This window comes from Miscanthus floridulus, chromosome 17, assembly GCF_019320115.1.
Source record: "Miscanthus floridulus cultivar M001 chromosome 17, ASM1932011v1, whole genome shotgun sequence".
NCBI lineage: Eukaryota > Viridiplantae > Streptophyta > Magnoliopsida > Poales > Poaceae > Miscanthus > Miscanthus floridulus.
This window is the reverse complement of record NC_089596.1, coordinates 32,605,722-32,615,836: the sequence shown is the minus strand read 5'-3', so window position 1 is coordinate 32,615,836 and position 10,115 is coordinate 32,605,722.

Below are 10,115 nucleotides of genomic sequence, written 5' to 3'. Positions count from 1 at the left end.
TAAGGAGTAAAGGGACGCCCCCATATAGGCCATGCTGACTCCATCACGAACGACGAGCACGGGTCCCGATCAGACATTTCTGATTGGAGCTCTTCAAACCCCGTCACTCGAGTCATCAAGGTAACACTACTGACCCCCGCTATTTCTTTATAATCATTTCATACATCCATATACGCATTCATTCCATACGCCTGAGCCCCCTGGATGATTCGGGCCCTGAACCGCCCGAGGGCTCGGGAACTAAGCATCGCATGTGCAGCGAAATGCACCACAACGCACCGTGTTGCATCACGAAGCGGTAGTTGCCTCATTCGACATGAGCAACGACCGACCGGGGTTCGAAGGCTAGCCCACGAAGGGCTCAAGGCCGCCCCACGTCAAATAGAGCCAGGGGAGAAAAAACACAGATGAGCCCCGTGCGACCCTCGCCCTATCTGCCCCGAAGTAGACAGGGTCATCTCAACCTTCTCGTTTGATCCTAAGCCTCTGCCAAGCCCACAGAATCTCCATCGAGGGGAGGCCATTAGGCCACCTAGGTCGGTCTCTAGAACGACCCAGGCATCTACCGAGTTGTAGGTAAAGGAGCAATGGAATGTCACAAGAGGGCTATGCCGACCCCGTCATGAACGACGGACCTAGATTCCACTCGATCATACTCGTTAGCGAGCTCACCGAGCACGTCACTCAAGCCCGAGAGATCGAGGCAAGCGACAAAACTTAGCCCCTCTGGTTGTGAGAAACCGAGGACGGGGTAACACACACAACTCAAACCGACCCCTACTAAGGCCCAACGGGGCTCGGGGGCTCAAGACACCAAACACCTAGGTCTGCGACCCCGAACTTGCCCCATCCGGCTACGCTTTGACTGCACACCAAACACCTAGGTCTGTGACCCCAAACTCGCCCCATCTGGCTACGCTTCGACTGTACACCAAACACCTGGGTTTGCGACCCCAAACTCGCTCCATCTGGCTATGCTTTGACAGCACACCAAACACCTGGGTCTGTGACCCCGAACTCGCCCCATCTGGCTACGCTTGTGCTACAAAACTGCCTGGGTCTGTGACCCCGAACTCGCCCCATCAGGATCCGTGAGCTACGCTTCGCTCAATCCCTAAACTAACTAACTAACTGCCTCGGCTGTGCGGGTTGCATCGAGGCTAGGATCCATGACTCCGACTCGCCCAATCACATGACACGCACCGATGCCAGGATCCGTGAGCTCCATCTTGCCCGATCCCTAAAACTAACTGCCTCGCCCGATCCACGGTGCGCACCGACACCGGGATCCGCGAGCTCTGTCTCACCCGATCCCAAAACTAAATGCCTTGGCTGCGCAATGATGCCTTGGTCGATGACTCTATTTTGACTAAAAAAACACACACACATGCCCGCTGACAACACCCCAGATGATTCTACCCGAATCGACCGGGGGCTTGGGGCTACACCCGCGGGTGCGCTCACGCGCACCCACTGACGAAACAAAAACCTCCCCTGCTGGCAACACAAAAAAACCCATGGATGATTCTGCCCGAATCGCCCGAGGGCTCGGGAGCTACACCCGTGGGTGCGCTCGCGTGCACCCGTCATAAAGACAAAAATCCCCTAGACGATTCTACCCGAATCTTCCGGGGGCTCGGGGGCTCCTGTCGGGATCATAAACCCGGGGTCCCTCGTGGACCGGCTTCCCAACAAAGGCTTGGCCCAAGCAGACAACGCGCAACTCATGGGCTGGCCTAGGTATCTAAACGACAGGATAGAAGGGCAATCCAATCACCGACCAGAAGGTCTGGCTGAGGAGGAACGACACCCGTCTTCCGACTCTGGCCTACCTCTCCAACCAGAGCGCTCGCTCCGTTATCCAGCCCACCTCCGGATGGCCTCTCCGACCGAATGGCCTGGCTAAAGCACTACTTCCGACTCCGACCTGTGTCTCCGTCCGGGGGTGCGCCAAACCCCTGCTCACTGTTCTTCTCAGACTAGCGCAATCAGAGCCGACTAGAACCAACCGACCGGGGACGCCCACTCGGTAAGGACCATAGAACGAACGGATAAAGCAAGGCAGGGCGCACAAGTCAAACTGCAATACTAGGGTCCGTACCCTATGCACCTGCAGAAACAGTCCTCTGCAACCTCCCTGGCACGACAGAGCCCAAATAGTGTTGTAGGCGCCGACATTTTCTCCTATAGTATTGTGGGCGCCATTAACTCCCTTACGGTCTCAACAATGTGGCAGGCACCGACATTTGCCATACCCGAAGAAGACGACGCGACCTCCCACATGCATCTGACATTTAACAGTGTTGTGGGCACCTACCATTGTCTTGTACCCACCGGCGTGGGCAGCAAGGCTCAGCAGCAAACATACTCTCTCCCTCTCACTTGTATGGCCATCCCCTTCATCTATAAAAGGGGATGCGCTCTCTCCCAACAAAAAAGATTCAGGTCGATTCAGGTTGATTCAGATTCATTAGATCAATCAAGTTCACTAGCACACAACCACAGAACCGCCAGGTTCGAACCACGAGCACACGCTCGAACACTTAGTTCATAGCGGGGCTCCCGTCACTCTCGGCCCTTTCTGCAAGAGTCCGACTGGACCTCTTGTACCCCCCATCTTTCTCCTTCTCGTTTGTAACCCCACTACAAACTTCAAGCACCTGGGCTCAGGAATAAAGTTATCGATCGACTCAAACTGGACATAGGGCACGTTGCCTGAACTAGTATAAACCCTGTGTCATTGAGTGCTAGGCCACCTCCGATCACAACGTACGACAAAACTACAAATATTTACATGTTGGTCACTTTCTACACCGACACTATTCTTAAGGGACTTCAACTTCTTCAGGAAGTAAAGACCGAGTCTATTGAAATATTTGGAGATTCGCCGCTAGTTATTAATCAGTTGATCGGCCTACATGAATGTAAAGATGATATTCTGAAGGGATACTATGATGAATGTCGAAAGTTACTCGAGGAGTTTCCCCTTACTTCTCTTTAGTATATTCCAATAGCACAAAATCAAGACGCCAATCAGTTAGCTCAGAATGCGTCAGGCTATCGAGTATTCCAAGAAATCTTAAGTAGTGAGACCTTGCCTAATAATTGGAGAGTTGAGATAGCCGATTATCTCAAGAATCCATCATAGAAGGTTACCAGAAAACTAAGATATAAATCGACTAAGTATGTCTTGTTAAATGATCAGTTGTATTACAAAACAATCGATGGAGTTTTGCTTAAATCTTTAAGTCAAGAAGAAGCAAAAGTGTTGATGGGTGAAGTACATGAAGGAATATGCGGGGCTCATCAATTGGCTTATAAAATGAAATGGATTATTCACAGGTATGGATATTTCTGGCCAACAATATTAGAAGATTGTTTTGAATATTACAAGGGGTGTCAGGATTGTCTGCGTTTTGGTAATGTTCAAAAATTGCCTGCATCAGCTATGAATCCAATAATTAAGCCATGGCCATTTCGAGGCTGGGGAATTGATTTAATTAGCTAGATTTTCCACCTTCAAGTAGATGGCACAAGTTTATATTGGTAGCAACATATTATTTTATCAAGTGGGCTGAGGTAATTCTTTTGAAGACAGTAACTTCAAAAAATATGGTTGATTTTGTCAAGGAGCATATTGTTTATCGTTTTGGGATTCCTCAAACCATTACTACTTACCAAGGGACAATGTCTACATCAGAAGAGTTTAGAGATTTTGCTACCAGGATGGGAATTAAATTATTAAATTATTCTCCTTATTATGCTCAAGCTAATGGCGAGGCAGAGGCGTCTAATCATATTTTAATTTAGTTGATTAAGAAGAAAATTGAAGAGCAATCAAGGAAGTGGTACTTGACACTTAACGAAGCATTGTGGGCATATAGGATGGCTTGCCATGGATCGATTAAATCATCACCTTATGAGTTAGTATATGGGCATAATGCAGTTCTTCCTTGGGAGATTTAGACTGGATCAAGATGTGTTATATTGCAAAATGATTTGATAGCCAAAGTCTATAAAAACCTTATGATTGATGATTTGGATGACTTAAGTTGTCATCGGCTGCACGCTCTTGAAAATATTGAGGCCAATAAATTAAGAGTTGCAAGGCATTATAATAAAAAGGTCAAGAACAAATAGTTTTGTGAACAAGAGTTAGTTTGGAAAGTAAAATTTCTGATTGTATCTAAAGACAGCAGGTTTGGCAAATGGTCGCCTAATTGGGAAGGTCCTTATCAGATAAAATGTTGTGTGCCTGGTAATGCTTATATCTTAGAAACATTAGAAGGGGAAGAGGAATTTGATAGAGCGATCAATGGAAAATTTCTAAAGAAGTATTATCCTAGCATTTGGATTAATGCTTGATAGCCAAATTATTTAGTCATCGGCTCTAATGGCCGGTACCAGGAGGGTATCGCCTTTAGTTCAAAAATTAACCCAAAGGCGTAAAAGCCGATATGATATGTATCGCCTATAGAGCAAAAACAGACACAAGGATAATCATAATATTATGGCAGATGAATTCATAAGGAAAAGGCAAAAACTTTATTCCTTTATCGTTTGCTCCTAGTACAGACTAGTCAAACACCTTGTTCACAACATCCTAGGCTGGCATGATGTCCATAATGGCCACTGCTGCGTCATCGAAGTCCTCGATCAGCTCCTCAAGCATATCGGGATCATCGGCCATTGGGAAGCCTGGCTCCATGGTGTGGAGGTCGTGCCCGGTCTAGATTTGTGCTGTGGCCAGAGCCACCGCCGCGCTACGACGAAAGTCATGGAGGGAGATCTCCTGGGCGCGCGCTAGGATGTCATGCAAGCGATTGATGAGCTAGGGACCCTGGGTGTTGACGGTCGTCATAGCCGTGTTCGCCGCCAGTTGGAGATAATCCATCCACACTGTCAGGGATGGTAATCACAAAAGCGAAAGATTATCAAGATAATGGTAGTGAAGATGACAATGAGGGTTTTCTTGGAACTAGGCTTACCCTCCACCAAGGTGTTGGACTCGGCCAACCTTGCCCGAGCGACATTGGTTTCTTCCTCTACATTGAGGAGGGCAACCTGGGAGGCCACAAGGCAGATCTTAAACTGACCGTTTTCCCGAGTTGCCTCGGAATAACGATCCTCGGCAACCCTTCACTCCTAGAAGAAGCGCCGGGCATCATCACTGGTGTACGAGTCGGAGGAGTCCGACGATGAGTCCGGCGTGCGGGCGGTGGCAGGTGCAGCATTGGAGGGCTCGTTGGCCCTAGGGGGAAGAGGATGGAGTCTATTATTCAAGACAAATCTATGGGCAAGTTAGAAGATAATTCGTTGTCATGAGCAGAAGGTGTTTGATCTTACCTCATGTGGCGGAGGCGCTGGCTCATTGGCAAATCCTCCTCCGGGACCTCCTCAGTCGCGCGCTTGCCGCGGTTATCTTCTCCGGCCATGGATGTTGATTTAGATCTTGAGAGGAGAAGAAGAACAAACTGCTATAGAGTTTTCGGAGATGAGAAGACATAGGAGAATGAGAACAGTTGCAGGTGTAGATGTGTTCGAGGTCGAGGCCCTTGGCTGATATTTATAGCCACAAAGGAGAGATAGTAGATATCTTGGAACGTGTGAAAGCAACCCCAATTAATGGAAGGGGAAGCGCCGCTTCGCTAATATCAAGGGAAACACAACATTGATGACTGAGAAGGAATTTAAAGGGTTTTTACAATAAGGGCTATTTTTAGATTTAGTTAAGTCAGAGTAAAGTCAGAATTGAGAATCGGCTAATTTAAATCGGCTACTCTAGCCAAATCAAGTAGTAAAGTAGACCAACAGGAAGAGTATAGTTATCATCAGGTTTACATAGAATATATACTACAGATGCTAGAACATAAATTACAAGTTAAGGGCTTCATGAATTGCTTTTAATGCCTTCAGCCGAATAACATCAACTTCTGCAATTTGTTGTTTATCCTCTTTGGCTGATCCGGTAATGCTCTCAAGACTGCTGCGAATAGCCTTGCCTTCTTTGATCTTGGTCAACATCTTTTGTTTCTTCTGTTTAATGGCATTGGGGATCTGAATCAAGTTAGACTCATGACAATCAATGGTGGCTTTCACACTATCTGGTTCCTATTTGTGCTCAGCACGCCTAATTCTCAACTGATTCAGTTCTGGTTCAATTTTGGAAGAATAATTCTTCAGATTGTCGATCAATTGTGCTAATTCTTTGGCTTCCTGCTTGTTAGAGTTATTCTTATCCATCAAAGCTTCACGGTCAGTCAGATTTTTTTGAGCCTTTTTCACCTTGGGAGCTTGATCTTCGATGTTGGACAGAGGTATCAAGGCCTCAGCAAGATTTAGGGATAGATTATCCTTAATGGCTAAGAAGATTCTTCTTATTGGATCTGCATCCTGGACCAAATTGGCTATTTTCCTCTCGAGCATTGGTAGCATGTCTTTTAGCCGATTTTTGGTCTCATCTGATAAGATTTCTTGAGAAGAAATGGCTGATGAGCTTATCTCACTTTCATCTATATATTCCTCAAAGTTGAAAGAATAGTTCAAAGCTGGAGAGTTAAGTGCCTATGTGTGAACAAAAGGAGTCTTATTAGAAATAGAAAATGAGTTGGCAATGAGATGAATGGTGAGAGGGAGATAGTACCTTTCCTGAAAGAGACCTTGGCTGAGGAGAAGGAACAGCCGATGATGTGTCAACATTCTTTTCAACATCCGGTTGAATCGGCTCTAGGCTTTCGATGCTAGTGTCTGCAGGCATCAAGAAACTTTTCAGTTTATAACTGCTATGGAAGGATAAAATGAGCATATGAATTTATTACCATCGATTGTTTGCTAAGCTGGAGAATCGACAGTTTGAGTATCAGTGTCAATAGGGTCCTCTTCAACTAGTGAGTTGTCAGATCTTTGCTCTTATGCAGACATTTTCCGAGGTGGTGTCTGATAAAAGAAAAGGATCAGAGAAGAGTGAGGACTGCATAAGATTGAAGGCTTGAGAAGACACCTTGGTAGCATCAGGTGGTGAAGTAGAGAGGTTCTCATCTTCTATCGTTTGGGATCTATTAGGGACATCAGTTGCTTCAATTGTAATCGGCTCCTTAGGAGGATTAGCCGATGAGAGATTAGTAGATGCTGATTTAAGTGCCAGGGATAATAGTTTGGCACCCAAAGCAAATTGAGATGCAATAGTTGATGGCTGCAAGAAAGGAATTAAATTAGAAGTTGAATATCTTCTGAAGCGAGAAGATAAGTTAATTTACCTGAGCAACTGATGATTTTGTTGTACAAAGTCTCTTCCCAGTGGTGGTTTTCTGAGTTACACCTTTGGTTTCCTTGCGTTTTGAAGACTAATATGTGAGTATTGATGGGGCAGCTGGGGTTTTCATCAACTTTTTCAGAGTGGGTGCAGTTGATCCCATTCTTGAGGCTAGACATGGTGGATAATATACTATGGGATGCCCTTTCCTATCTATACTTGGTGGATCAAATTTGGTATCCTGTAAAAAAATTGTTAGATGAATTGACAGGAAAACTTGATAATCCTTCTAAAAGGAATGCTGAGTTACCTCACTATCAGAAGCAAAATCGTCATCTAGGGCCAAACAATTTAGATGAATTGAGTTGCAGAAGAGGTGAGAGTGCCATTCTTGCCACCAGGAGTCAAACAAGTTTGAGGAGAAGGTGGCTCTTGTCCATTCATGCAGACAAAGAGAAGGAAGATTTGACCCCAATTGAAAGACTCTAGAAGCTTCCATTATTTCACTGATACCTTCTCTTGGCTTCAGAGTATTCCTAAAGAATAACCGAGGAAGTAGTTGACCAATGACGAATTGACGGGCCATAAAAGAGGGGTTATAGAATTCATAAGTTGGGAGATTATCTGGGAGAAAAGCACCAGTAGCCATTTTGCCACGACCATGGTGAAATTGGGCTGGCAGTACGCAGGGTTTGATGATGCAACTGAAAATTGCAGCAGCTGTTTCATCCGAACAGCCTGATTCAATCTAGAATTTGACTGGCAGAACTAACTCATTGTCTTCATCTTCATCATAAGGCAACCAAGTCAAGACGTTTGCATCAAACCCTCTGTAAAATTTCTTGAAAAGGTGGCTTACATCAACAGCAATTGTTATGGCTGATGCAGCTTCACCATAATTCATATACAGTCAAGTTCTTCCTTCTTTTCCTTTATAATCTTCAACAAAGTTGAAAGAATGGAAGCTTAGATTTTTGAGATTGGGTCTTACAATCTTATGCATGTATGGATTCAACCATAATTGTATCAACCACCAAGGGCCACTGATGGTATACACTGGTTCATTTTTTAGCAATTGGGCAGCTACTTGGTGCATTAGATGATAAGCAGATCCCAGCAGATATTTTCCAAGGGGGATTTCATTACCGGCTGCTAGATGTTGAAAGGTCCTAATATGGCTAGAGGGGGGGTGAATAGCCTATTTAAAAATCTACAAATCAACTAGAGCAATTTGATTAGTATGACAAATAGCATAAGCAAACTTGCTCTAGCTCTACAAGGGTTGCAAGCCACCTATCCAACAATTCTAGTTGCAATGATTACTTAGGCACACAAACTTGCTATGTAATTACTCACTAAGAGCTCTCAACCTTGCTACTCTAAAGAGCTCAACTAGATGAATATAAATAATAAAGCAAGCTCTCAATTCTAATTACACTAAAGAGCTTGTGTCAACTAGTTTGCAAGAATGTAAATAAGTGAGTAAGGTGATTATACCAACGTGTAGGGGATGAACCAATCACAAGATGAATATATAGCCAATCACCGGGAGAATGCCAAAGACAAGAGACAATCGATTTTCTCCCGAGGTTCACGTGTTTGCCAACACGCTAGTCCCCGTTGTGTCGACCAACACTTGGTGGTTCGGCGGCTAAGAGGTGTTTCACAAACCTCGTCCACACGATTTGGACACCGCAAGAACCGACCCACAAGTGAGGTAACTCAATGACACGAGCAATTTACTAGAGTTACCTTTCGGCGCTCCGCCGGGGAAGGTACAACTCCCCTCACAATCACCGGAGATGGCCACGAACAATCACCAACTCGTGCCGATCCTCCACCGCTGCTCCAACCGTCTAGGTGGTGGCAACCACCAAGAGTAACAAGCAAAAACCGCAGCGCAACACGAATACCAAGTGCCTCTAGATGCAATCACTCAAGCAATGCACTTGGATTCTCTCCCAATCTCACAATGATGATGGATCAATGATGGAGATGAGTGGGAGGACTTTGGCTAAGCTCACAAGGTTGCTATGTTAATGAAAATGTGCAAGAGAGACCCCTTGAGCCGGCCATGGGGCTATAAATAGAGTCCCAATCAAATAGAGCCGTTATACCCCTTCACTGGGCAAAACAGGCTCTGACCGGACGCTCCGATCATACTGACCGGACGCTGGCCCTCAGCGTCCGGTCGCCCGATGGACGCCACGCGTCACCAGCTTCAAACGCTGTTCGTCAGATTTTAACGGCTACGAAGCTGACCGGACGCTCCGACAAAACTGACCGGACGCTGAAGCCCCAACGTCCGGTCGTTTCCAGTAACCTCCCTGAGGCATATTTTTTCGACCGGACGCGTCCGGTCCACCTTGACCGGACACAGACCAGCGTCCGGTGCTCAACCCTAGCCACTGTGCCGTCTAACAACTCGACCGGACGTAGCCTTTCAGCGTCCAGTCGCTGAGTGACCCAGCGTCCGGTCAGTAGACCGACGCCAGCATCATTTCGACCAACTCCATTTCAACTCTAACTTCTTCACCCTTGCATAAATGTGCCAACCACCAAGAATTTGCATCCGACGCAATAGAAAATAGGCATTCCATTTTCCCGAAAGCGCCGAATCACCAAGTGTATCACCTTGTGCACATGTGTTAGCATATTTTTACAAACATTTTCAAGGGTGTTAGCACTCCACTAGATCCTAAATGCATATGCAATGAGTTAGAGCATCTAGTGGCACTTTGATAACCGCATTCCGATACGAGTTTCACCCCTCTTAATAGTACGGCTATCAATCCTAAACGTGATCACACTCTCTAAGTGTCTTGATCACCAAAACAAAATAGCTCCTACATTTTCTACCTTT